The sequence below is a fragment of the Gobio gobio genome, assembly GCF_949357685.1.
Source record: "Gobio gobio genome assembly, chromosome: 2".
Classification (NCBI taxonomy): Eukaryota; Metazoa; Chordata; class Actinopteri; order Cypriniformes; family Gobionidae; genus Gobio; species Gobio gobio.
In genome coordinates this window covers 61,781,083-61,793,296 of record NC_137098.1, presented here as the reverse complement: position 1 = coordinate 61,793,296, position 12,214 = coordinate 61,781,083, and positions in this window count along the sequence as shown.

Below are 12,214 nucleotides of genomic sequence, written 5' to 3'. Positions count from 1 at the left end.
ATCGATACAAGGCAGAGTGCCATCTTTCTTACCCACAAAAAAGAACCCCGCCCCCGCTGGAGAAGAGGAAGGGCGGATGAACCCGGAAGCGAGCGAATCAGAAATATATTTCTCCATGGCCTCCCTTTCTGGATTAGACAGTGAATATAACTTGCCCTTAGGCTGAGACATACCTGGCATAAGATCTATCGCACAGTCATAGGGACGATGAGGAGGTAGAGAAGCAGCCCGGGACTTACTGAACACTTCCTTCAGGTCTTGGTACTCCACTGGCACGTTAGATAAATCCACCGTCTCCTCCTGCACCACAGAACTAGACACAGACGAATGAGCAGACACACGACATGAGGCATAGCACTGATTACTCCATGTGGAAACTGAACCCAGTCCCCAGTCAATCCTGGGGTTGTGTTTGATCAACCAGGGATGGCCGAGAACGATGGTACTGAGAGGGGTGTCCGTGATAAAAAATTCCAGTGTCTCTGTGTGGTTACCCAATACTGTCAATGAAATAGGATCCGTGATGTGCATGATGGTGGGTAGTGTCTGACCATTGAGTGCATGAACTGCAATGGGTTTGTGAAGGGAGGTAATGGGGATGCGGAGGTGACACGCCAAAGAAAAATCCAAAAAATTACCCTCCGCTCCGGAATCCACCAAGGCTTGACAGTCGTGAGATCCGGTTGCCCACTGCAATCTTCCCGGAAGGAGAGTCGCGGACGAGGATTTCCCCAATGCTGCTCCACCCGACAGTAGCCTCCTCTCTACTGCCGGGCTTGATCTTTTAGCGGGCAGTGATTGAGGAAATGCTCCGCCGCGCCACAGTAAAGGCAGAGTCCCCCAGCTCTACAACGCTCCCTCTCCTCCCGGAAAAGCCGAGCTCTACCCACCTGCATGGGCTCGTGTTCGCTGGGTGGGCTGACCGTGTCTGTCGTGAAGAATTCCAATTGCTCAGGTTCTCTTCGGCCACGGGAGCGCTGTTCCAGCCTCGAATCTACCCGTAAAGCCAGTTCCATAAGTCCGTTTAAATCCTTGGGCAGATCCAGAGCATAAATCTCTCGTTGGACACGGTCAGCCAGCCTATGCAGGAATCGGTCCCACTGCGCCTCCTCGTTCCAGTGGCACTCGGCAGCCAGAGTGCGGAACTGGATCATGTAATCCGAGACAGGTTGTTTGCCTTGCTGGAGATCAGAAAGTTGACGGCCCGCCTCGCGACCCGCCACCGCACGGTCAAACACCCGTCTCATCTCCTCCTGGGGGGCCTGGAACGAGGAACAGGAAGGATCGTTATTCTCCCACACCGCCGTTCCCCAACGAGCCGCACGTCCCGTCAGAAGATTTAATAGCAACGCCACCTTGGTTCTTTCAGTGGAGATTGTGACAGGTTGCAGAGAGAAAAATAATGAGCATCTAGTCGAGAACGAATGACACAGCTCTGGCTCACCCGCATATCTCTCTGGCATTGGTATCCGGGGCTCGTGTGGATGGATGATGTCACTGGGATTGAGGGGAACGGTCGGTGGGGCGGGCGCAGTGGGCGATCTTAGCTGTTGAATCTGGGTAGCGAGCTCGGACACCTGCGCCACCAAAGTCTGAATCACCTGAGCAGAAGCGGTAGTCTGTTCCTCTTGATGACTCAGACGCTGGTCACTTGTATGGGATAGTCCTGTAGCTTTGCCATCCTCGCTGGATCCATGATGGTCAGATTGTTCTGTTATGTCAGGAGATAAGGAGAGACAGAAGATCCAATTGCGAGTTGAACAAGGTGATTTATTATACTCAGATACACAATAGTTCAGATAGTTCGGCATTGCAAAGAATAAGAGCTCAGGATCAGACTGGAGCAGATCAGGGCGACAGAAATCAGGACGAACTCAGGTGGCGACGCAGGGATGCAGTGGGCAGACGGATACGATGGAATCCAGGAAACCGGAACGAAGGACACAAAAAACCAGGAACCTACGAGCAGACAGGTACCACCGGACAACTGCAAACAATCTGACAACAAGGCAGAGTGAGACACACGTATAAATAGCCCCGGTGAATAGTGCAGCAGGTGACCGTGATCAGAGTGATCGGTAATCAGACACCACGCCTCCAACACAACCACACACACACATAGAGCAAGGGAGACGGTGCATTCATGAACCATGACATACACAATGTGAGCATTTCTGTATTATCTCATGTACTTGCCCATGGGTCATGAGCAGCTGTTTGTGGAGGAGGCAGGTTTTAACCTCACTAAAACAAGGAGACGTGGCAGGAACATTATTGGACACCGTGCCATAATCAATGTCCCAGGACAACGTGGTGGTAACATAACTATGTGTGCAGCTATAAGTCAAAATGGTGTTGTTCACCATCATGCAACCCTAGGCCCATATAACACTGCACCTGGACACCTTACATGACATGCTCACTAATGTTCAGAAACCAGAGCAGACCAGATACGTCATCATATGGGACAATGTTAGTTTCCATAGGGCTGCTTTAGTCCGCAACTGGTTTACAGATCACCCACTCTTCACTGTACTCAACCTCCCCCCATACTCAAGAATGTTGAATCAAATTGAGGAGTTCTTCTCTGCCTGGTGCTGGAAGGTCTATGAAGGTCATCCCCATCAACGCATAGCCCTTTTACAGGCAATGGAGGAGGCATGTGGGGATATTGACCAGGCATCATGTCAGGCCTGGATATGGCATTCCAGAAGATATTTTCCCCGGTGCCTAGGACTAGAGGACATTGCATGTGATGTAGACTAAATTTTGTGGCCGGACCCAGAGAGATGACACGATGTAGACTGATTTATTTATTTTTTTTCTCAGTGAAATAATTATTTTGTGTATTGACACTTGCATTTGTTTTGACGAGTGTAAATAAACACCAATACTTGAAGTTTGGATCCCTGTATGTTTACAGAACTATGACAAAGGTATGACCTCAAACTGAAGGCCTTCCTTGTGCACAGAGAAAGCAAAAGCCAGATGTGTTTTTTATTCATAGCATCAGTGTGTAGTTAGCGCATTGTGTCCTTATTAATGTGATGGCTTGTGTTAACTGTTTGATACACATTTTTTTTTGTTTACGAAGGTTTGAAGAGTTAAGCAAGGTTTATTAGCTTTTGCAAGAGAACTACAACGTTTTGCTGGTTTGGTGAAGGGTTTTCTTATTTGTGTGTAGAGTTTTGCAAAAATAGCCAATAGTTACAAAAAATGTGATTTAAAAAAAAAACTGTAATATGGCATACACAAAAATTATCAATTTATATTAAATGATTGTTAGGCTGAATTAACTAGGTCAGCCGGAAACGGGAACACTTCCCATAACACCTGATGTACTCGTTACATCATAAAAAGAATGCCATCTACTAGTCTCTCTGATTATCCCGAGGTTTACTGCAGTCAGCCGGATCTGGGCCGTATCCGGGCCGTATCCAGATCAGATGTTGAACCTGCACCTGAGACGCAACAAACGCAGCCCTGAAGTGTCAGCAGAGACCGTGTCAACTAGACTCTCCCCTGTGATGGCCTCATCGACATCAACAAGCCAGTCTCCTACGTGATGACTCCGATCTTCCACCAGATGGAACTGGACAACTACTCTGAGTGTTCAGATCTAATATGACTTCTGAATCATAATCATACACTGTTTGTTCGATTGGCCGGAGGAGAACTGGCACCCCGACTGAGCCTGGTTTCTCCCAAGGTTTTTTTTCTCCATTCTGTCACCTGATGGAGTTTGGGTTCCTTGCCACCGTCGCCCCTGTTGCCTTTGGCTTTTGGCTTGCTCAGTTGGGGACACTAAATATTTAACTATATTACTTTCTATTAAATTCTGTTGCATTATTTTCCTGGTACCATTGTGAAGCTGCTTTGAAACAATCTGCATTGTAAAAAGCGCTATATAAATAAAAGGTGACTTAACTTGACTCAAAGTACTCATATCCAGTTTTTCTTCTCTTTATTATTAAATACAATTTACTACATCAGCAATGTATCTAAGTACATATTTCATTTACACAACATTGATGTTCTTCATCATTCATATTTAATTTTTTATCATTATGATCAAAGTATTTACTTAATGCAAGAAAATCAACAAAACTAACAAATACAAAGTTATATTTGAAACTTTGCAAAGGAAAAAAACATACAGGCCCCGCATTTTTATGGTTAACCTTTTCTAGTGAATGGCAGTTTCTTTAGCTTGGACAGATAGAGAGTGGACTGTATTACACTGCTTGGCCGAATTATCCATAAATTCATGCCCACTAGCAGACAAAAAGTATAATTTGAAAAAAATCTCTTCGTAATGAGCAGGAAGCAATCCAGGCCATATGGAACAGATATGGAAACTAGAATGACAGTGATGGCAACAAATGCCCTCTTTTTCTGACGGTGCATCCCTTCCTTCTGTGTTTCACCAGGACTAGGTCTCAACAGGATCTTGAGCACTCCTAGACTACAAGCAGTGATCACCAACAGGCTGATTGTGAGGAACAATATGAAGACCTCAATTTGATTGCGTGGATAGCTGTAAACAGAAAGTCCTCCATAAACCACAACTGCCAACCAGACCAGTCCAGCACCAATATATCTGTGCTTCACAAAGGCTGGGTTGCGGTAGATCGCTGGATGAGCCACAGCCATGTAGCGTTCAGCACAAATCAAGCTATTCATAAAGGGACGTCCAACCATGTAGCTTCCAGAAAAGAACATAGCAATGAATATTTTGTATTGAAAATTAAAGGCAAAAGTAACCATAGTAATGGAATAAAGTACTATCTCAAAAAGCTCTAGTGCAGATAGGTTCATCGTAAAGATTTCTGAGGCTGCCAGACGTCCCCTTATTCTTATATTATTTGTGCCCAGCCAGAGGACCCAGATTTGGATGGGCAGGAGGACAATGAAGTCCAGCGCTATTACAGAAAGTTGAAGTGAATACCCTGGGTTGGAGTTTATGCATGCCAACACAAAAAAAGATGATTGGTTCATGGAGACAGTGCTGTTCATGTTTCTCTTCAAGATAAATACACAACCAACGGTACCTAAAGGTCATCAAGAACAACAAATAATGGAATAGCAATGAAAATACATTCCAATATAAAACAAAAAGAATAAGAAATGTATTCAATAAATCGCACTGACCTGATGTTGGACGATCAGAGTGATTCCAGTGCCGTTTCTGCAGTGTAGATTCTCTCAAGTTGGTTTCATGATATATGTTTGCATCTGTATGTGTGTTTTATGAAAGGAAAATATGCAAATATGAGATGAAAAGCAGCATTTTAACAGCATGTGTTCATTTGAGTTTGTGTTCACAGTTTCATATTGCAGCATTTGACTGTACATTTCATATCTATGGCTCTGATTTGTTAATGACAACAAGATATATTGTGTCCATGGACATTTAAAGAATGTATAACACTGTGTAAACACGCATATTGTGTCCATGGACATTTTTTTAATCCATTTTGAGTAAAGAATGTATTAGGGAAGTGCTAAACTGTCACTTTTTTGCCTTTACATTGGTGGTAAAACATTTGGAATAATTGCGATTTTTAAATGTTTAAGAAGTCTCTTATGCTCACCAAGGCTGCTTTTGGTGAAACATATACCATAAAACAGTAATATTGTGCAAAAAAATTCTTTTTCAGTATATTTTAAAATGTAATCTGTGATCAAAGCTGAATTTTCAGCACCATTACGCTAGTCTTCAGTGACACATGATCCTTCAGAAATCATTCTAATGATTTGCTTCTCAAGAAACATTTATTATTATTATTATTATTATCAATGTTGAAAACAGTTGTGCTGCTCAATATTTTTGTAGAAACTGTAATACCATTTAAAAGTTTAGGGCGAGCCTTGGTGATGTTGTAGGCAGGGTGGGTACTTCCATCCCTCAAAGTTTCAAGTCCCTCCGACTTGACTTTGGTCTGCCTGATCACTTTTAAGACAAAATTTTGATATTTGAAAACCCTAAAAATTACAATAGGGTTTGAGCGCTACACACTCGAACCCCTAATAATTATAAAAGAAGAATTCAAACTAAATGTAGATGTATTATAGCATCTCTTTATTATTAACAGAATCATAAGCAGTACACATTAATAAGCAGTTAATTTACATGAACACAACAACAGGATTCTTAATATTTTCAAACGTTTTACAGTATCATGTTATTGTGCTTCATTCGTTAAATGTAGGCCTACTTGATCTTGCATTTAATGCAAATATTTATTAATAGCACATTTAATTCTTATACAATTAATTAAAGGAATTCCTATTTGTTTATTGGACTTTTTTTAACAATACTGGTAAAGCAGTCTTGATAGATGAATGACAAGGAGAGATGATGGTTACAAAACCCAACCCAGAACTGACCTTGCATCTGAGAGCCGCTCTCTATATGGCTGCACTATTTATGAGGACGTGACTTCAACATTTTGTACTGTTTCAATAAGAACCTTTTTGATGCATGAAACATGCTATGCTTGGACAGATAGAGAAGAGGCTGTATGATACTACCTTGTTGCAATAACCACATATTGATGCCCAGCAGCACACAGAAAGCATCATTACTAATATTATTCCTAATGTTGATAATTAATATATCCAGGCCATATGGAACAGATATGGAAACTAGAATGACAGTGATGATTACAAATGCCCTCTTTTTCTGACGGTGCATCCCTTCCTTCTGTGTTTCACCAGGACTTGGTCTCAACAGGATCTTGAGCACTCCTAGACTACAAGCAGTGATCACCAACAGGCTGATTGTGAGGAACAATATGTAGACCTCAATTGTGTGTCGTGGATAGATGGAAACAGTTATTACTCCATAAGCCAAAATCAGCATCCAGGCCAGTCCAGCACCAATATATCTGTGCTTCACAAAGGCTGGGTTGCGGTAGATCGCTGGATGAGCCACAGCTATGTAGCGTTCAACACAAATCAAGCTATTCATAAAGGGACGTCCAACCGGGTAGCTTCCAGAAAAGAACATAGGAAGGAATATTTTTCTTGATAGTTAAAAGTAAAAGCAATCAAACCTAAAGAATAAAGTATAGTCTCAAAAAACTCTAGTGCAGATATGTTCATTGTAAAGATTTCTGAGGCTGCCAGGCATCCCTTTATTCTAATATTATTTATGCCCAGCCAGAGGACCCAGATTTGGATGGGCAGGAGGACAATGAAGTCCAGCGCTATTACAAAAATTGCAAGGAAATACCCTGGGTTGGAGTCTATGCATGCCAAGTCTACAGAAGATGTTTGGTTCTTGGAGACAGTGCTGTTCATGTTTCTCTTCAAGAAGTCAAGTGTCTGAAGAACAACAAATAATACAATGGTACGATGAAAATACATTTGAAAACTATAAAAGCACGACAACATCAGTATTTCTTTGTGGTGACGATGAACAATACAGAAATGTAAACAATAACTTACACTGACCTGATGTAAACCGGACAGTTGACCATCTGAGTTGTTCTCATTCCTGCAGCTCCTCTCACATTAGTTTCATCCCATGTCACATATGTTTGCATTTGTATGAATTATGAAAGGAAAATATGCAAATCTGGAATGAAAAGCAGCATTTTAACAGCATGTGTTCATTTGAGTTTGTGTATGCACACATTTAGCCACAGCCGCTGGATCATCTCTGGGCGGGCGAGACTGGCAACCAGAGAGGCGGCTCCACTTCTCATGCCAGCATCTCTAGCCCGGCGGCCTCAGCTGCCCTAAACTTGGTGGTCTCGGGGACCCAACACAGACTCAAACTCCCATTTTGTGTGTGTGGTGGTGTCCGACACAGCCGTGGAGGCCACCTCAGAAACTCACTGTGCCTTCTGTCGACTCTGTTACAGCAACAGAGGCCATTTCTGAACTCCCTTTGCTCCCTGTTTGCTCTGTTGCGGCTGTCTCCAGCTCCACCATGGTGGTCTCCTGCTCCGTCTGCTCCACCTTGGTGGTCACTTGCTCCACCCTGGTAGATTCCAGCTCTCCTGGCTCCACCATGTGGGTCTCCTGCTCCGTCTGCTCCGCCCTAGTGGTCACCTGCTCCACCCTGGTAGATTCCAGTTCTGCCGGCTCCACCGTAGTTGTCTCCTGCTCTGTCTGCTCTGCCCTGGTGGTCTCCAGCTCCGCTGGCTCCACCATGGGGGTCTCCTGTTCCGTCTGCTCCGCCCTAGTGGTCACTTGCTCCACCCTGGTAGATTCCAGCTCTGCCGGCTCCACCATGGCTCCACCGTGGTGGTCACTTGCTCCACCCTGGTGGTCTCCAGCTCTGCCGGCTCCACCATGCTGGTCTCCTGCTCCGTCCTAGTGGTCTCCAGCTCCGCAGCTCCACCATGATGGTCTTCTGCTCCATCTGCCCCACCGTGGTAGCCACCTACTCTACCCAGCCCCCCCTCTCCATTTAAAAACCATATTTAATTCATTAGTGTCATTATGATAAGTCATTCAAAGGTAGAAATTACCTTTTGCTTGTAACGTCCACATTGTCTGTCAGAGTAGCTAGTCAAACGTAGGTTCATAATGCGTGAGACCGGCTGTGCTGGATTCATTTATTATTATGTTTTTCGTTAACATCCAACACATTTGTCATAGATAACAGTGTAAAAACGTGAAAGGGTGGCAATATTCAATGCTTTTAACAGGACTTCAATTTTTTTTTTTCTGCCTAAATGTGAACAGCCAAAATAAACTTTTCATCTCTTTATTATTAAATGTCCCATGGCATGAAATTTTCATTTTATGAGGTTTTTCAACATTAATATGAGTTCCCCTAGCCTGAATATTGTCCCCAAGTGGCTAGAAATTTTAATGGGTGTAAACCGAGTTCTGGGTGTGTTTCTCTGCCTTTGAAAAAATGACAGCTCCGGAGAGCTGATCTTCCTGTTATGACGTCATAACAGGAACGGGAACAGGAACCTCCCTTTCCTCCGCCCAGAGAATTTGGCACGCCCATGCGAGCGCCATATTTGTTTGTTCTCGAGAGATCATGGCTTGTGAACGAGTGACTGCTGGCAGTTTCTCAGTGTTTGGATGTACAAATGAAAACAGAAGTCTTTTTTCAGTTCCTTCTGATCTGTGATCAGTGATTTCTGATGTGTAGCTAATTATTCAAGTTCACACAGAACTTTATTATTCGTGTTGCGGGTACTCTCTCACCCAACAGAACTGTGTTTTCTATCTTGTGAGTCAGTGTTTTTGTACGTCCTCATCGCGTCTATCTGTTCTAAAATGTGCATACAGTCGTGAGTTTCTGCTCAACATCGGCAGAGCCACATCTTTAGAGATAAACCTCACGCACGACAAAACTCGAGCTGCACTGACCGGTCGGCCTTCAACATCCCCGACCCCTAGTACTGCATCTGGCCCACAGCGAAGGCACCATACACGGCGCAAGATTAAGCAGAAGGGGGGTAAGCGTGAGGGTCTTCAGGCTAGGCAAGCCAGCTATCCCCACAATTAACTGGATTACATTCGATTACTGCTGTTGTGTCTTTGTTTGCGCTGTGTACTCAATGTGCGTCACTAACGCTTTTCATATGATAGGAAAATATCTAAAAATAATGCTATAATCAACACTTACTCGTAAATCGTTCATCTCCTGTAATGGTACATTACATGTGTTACAAAGTTGGTAATAAGGAGGAAAACGGGCTCGATGTGACTGGGACTCGTGTTTATTCAGAACTCTCAGATACAAACAAAATAAACTTGCGCTGACAGAGCACTCACAACTCAATACAATATCACTTTGTTAGCAATCTCTTCATCTCTGGTCCATTGATGTCCGGTTCGCGAACTAATCGTTCTTTTGAACTGGTCCTTTTTAGTGAACCGGTCAAACCAGTTCACCAAATCGGACAGAATCGTTCTAAACGGTTCGCGTCTCGAGTCAGCGCTGATCCCTCATTTACTAAAGTTACTAACTTTCTGACATGAGTGACAGCCCCTCCAACTAGAAATAAGAAGTATATGCTAGTAACTACAACAGTTCACTGAACTGAGATGTGCTGAGAGAACTGATGAGAAGTGACATCCGTTTCTCTGGCACAGCCTTGTGCCACATAGACCTCGTTAAACCACGCCCCCTCCACTCATTTCAAATGCAAAGATGTCAGCCAATCACAACAGTGGGCGTTTTTACTGAAGTCTCACAGCAGACACGCCCCATTGAACCAGGGGATTCAGCCAGAGGGCAAACATCAGTATAGAAAAAATGCCTTTTATTTCTAAATTATGACATTTTATGATGTAAAAAATCATACTAACAATATAAGTACCACTCAGAACACATTATAAAATAAAATAAAAAATCCATGCTATGGGACCTTTAAAAAATCATTATACATTACCAATATGAATAATAATCAATTTTATTTACATTCACATTAGCATTCTCAAAATTTTCTATAACATCACACAGTAGAATTTATTGTGCTTTATTGGTTACATATACTTGGTGCAAATGTTGGTATTAATAAATGCAAACATTTCCAATAATAAGAAAAAACGTCTCGGTTACGTATGTAGGTACGTATGTACGTAACGGAGACGTACGTCGGAACTGACCGACGAATTGGGATCTGTTTTCAGAGACCGACCTACTTCGAGTGATTTAAAATGAGCCAATGAACATTGGCATGCGATCACGCATTCCACGCACCGCCCCGCGTTGCGGGTATAAATAAGGAAGTGGAAGTGCCGCATACCGTTTTCAACTGAGGAGCCGAGATAGGTGGCTCGGGCCTTCAGCCGAAGCACAGCACCTGACACCTTCCCTCCTTCAGGGAACGAGGGTTACATACGTAACCGAGACGTTCCCTTTCAGTCGGTCACGTTCGACGTACATCGGAACTGACCGACGAATTGGGATCCCTACCAACACGCCAGGATGCTGGCCCTTCCAGCGCCCTGCCTGAGCTCGCTGGACCACTCCTATGTTAGAGTGGGAGTCAGGGCTCCTGGCAGGGAAGGACAGTCACTGCTGTTCCTGCAAGACGCACTCAGTGTGACTATCGGATAACGCTGGGAAAGCGTGCCCGTCTCGGAAGATGGTACGCTGCGGAGCCACGTCCTTCATTGGAAGGAGAGGTGGAATACACATAAGGACTAACCTAACAGGGTAGTGCAACATATGGCAGTCTCTGGGGTGGACCCAACCTGGTTCCAGGGGGGGAAGAACACGCCCAGAGACGACAGAGGGAGCTCTGTCGAGGGAAAGACACGGGGCTAGCCGAGTAGGGTAGCTGGTACCGTGGAGAATACACATATAGGGTAGCCGTGAGGGGACCGCAACATATGGAACCCAGCCTACACACACGTTCCACAAGCATACAGGTGCAGGCCTGGAGGAACTCACAGGGTTAGCCATTTCCGGGGAACGCAACTGGAGCAGAATAGACGCACGTAACCGGCCGAGAGGCCGGGAGTGGCGTATGCAAGCCGACACAAGAACGGGCACTTAGCGCTGCTGGCCACTGGGGGCGAGAATGCGGTAAGATACCGGCTCTACACGGAGGCTATAGAATCTAGCGAACGTGTTAGGTGTCACCCAGCCCGCAGCTCTACATATATCTGTCAGCGAGGCGCCTTGAGCCAGCGCCCAGGAAGAAGCAACACTCCTTGTTGAGTGTGCTCGCAACCCCGAAAGGGCAAGGCACGTCTTGGACTGGTAAGCCAAGACAATGGCATCCACTATCCAGTGGGCCAACCTCAGCTTGGAGACAGCCTTTCCCTTCTGCTGGCCTCCGTAACAGACGAAGAGCTGCTGTGAGGTTCTGAATCTTTGGGTCCGGTCAACGTAAGCGCGAAGAGCACGGACGGGACATAGCAAAGCTAGGGCTGGGTCTGCCTCCTCCGAAGGCAGCGCTTGCAGGTTCACTACCTGGTCCCGGAAGGGAGTGGTAGGAACCTTGGGCACATATCCAGGCCGGGGTCTCAGGACAACGTGAGAGTTGGCCGGCCCGAATTCTAGGCACGATTCGTCGACCGAAAGTGCGTGCAGGTCCCCTACCCTCTTGTTTGAGGCCAATGCAATCAGGAGAACTGTCTTTATGGACAGGATTTTTAGCTCAACAGACTGCAAAGGCTCAAATGGAGGACCCTGTAGTGCTCTCAGCACCAGGGCTAAGTTGCAAGAGGGTAACGAGGTAGAACGAGGAGGATTCAGTCTCCTCGCACCTCTGAGGAACCTGAC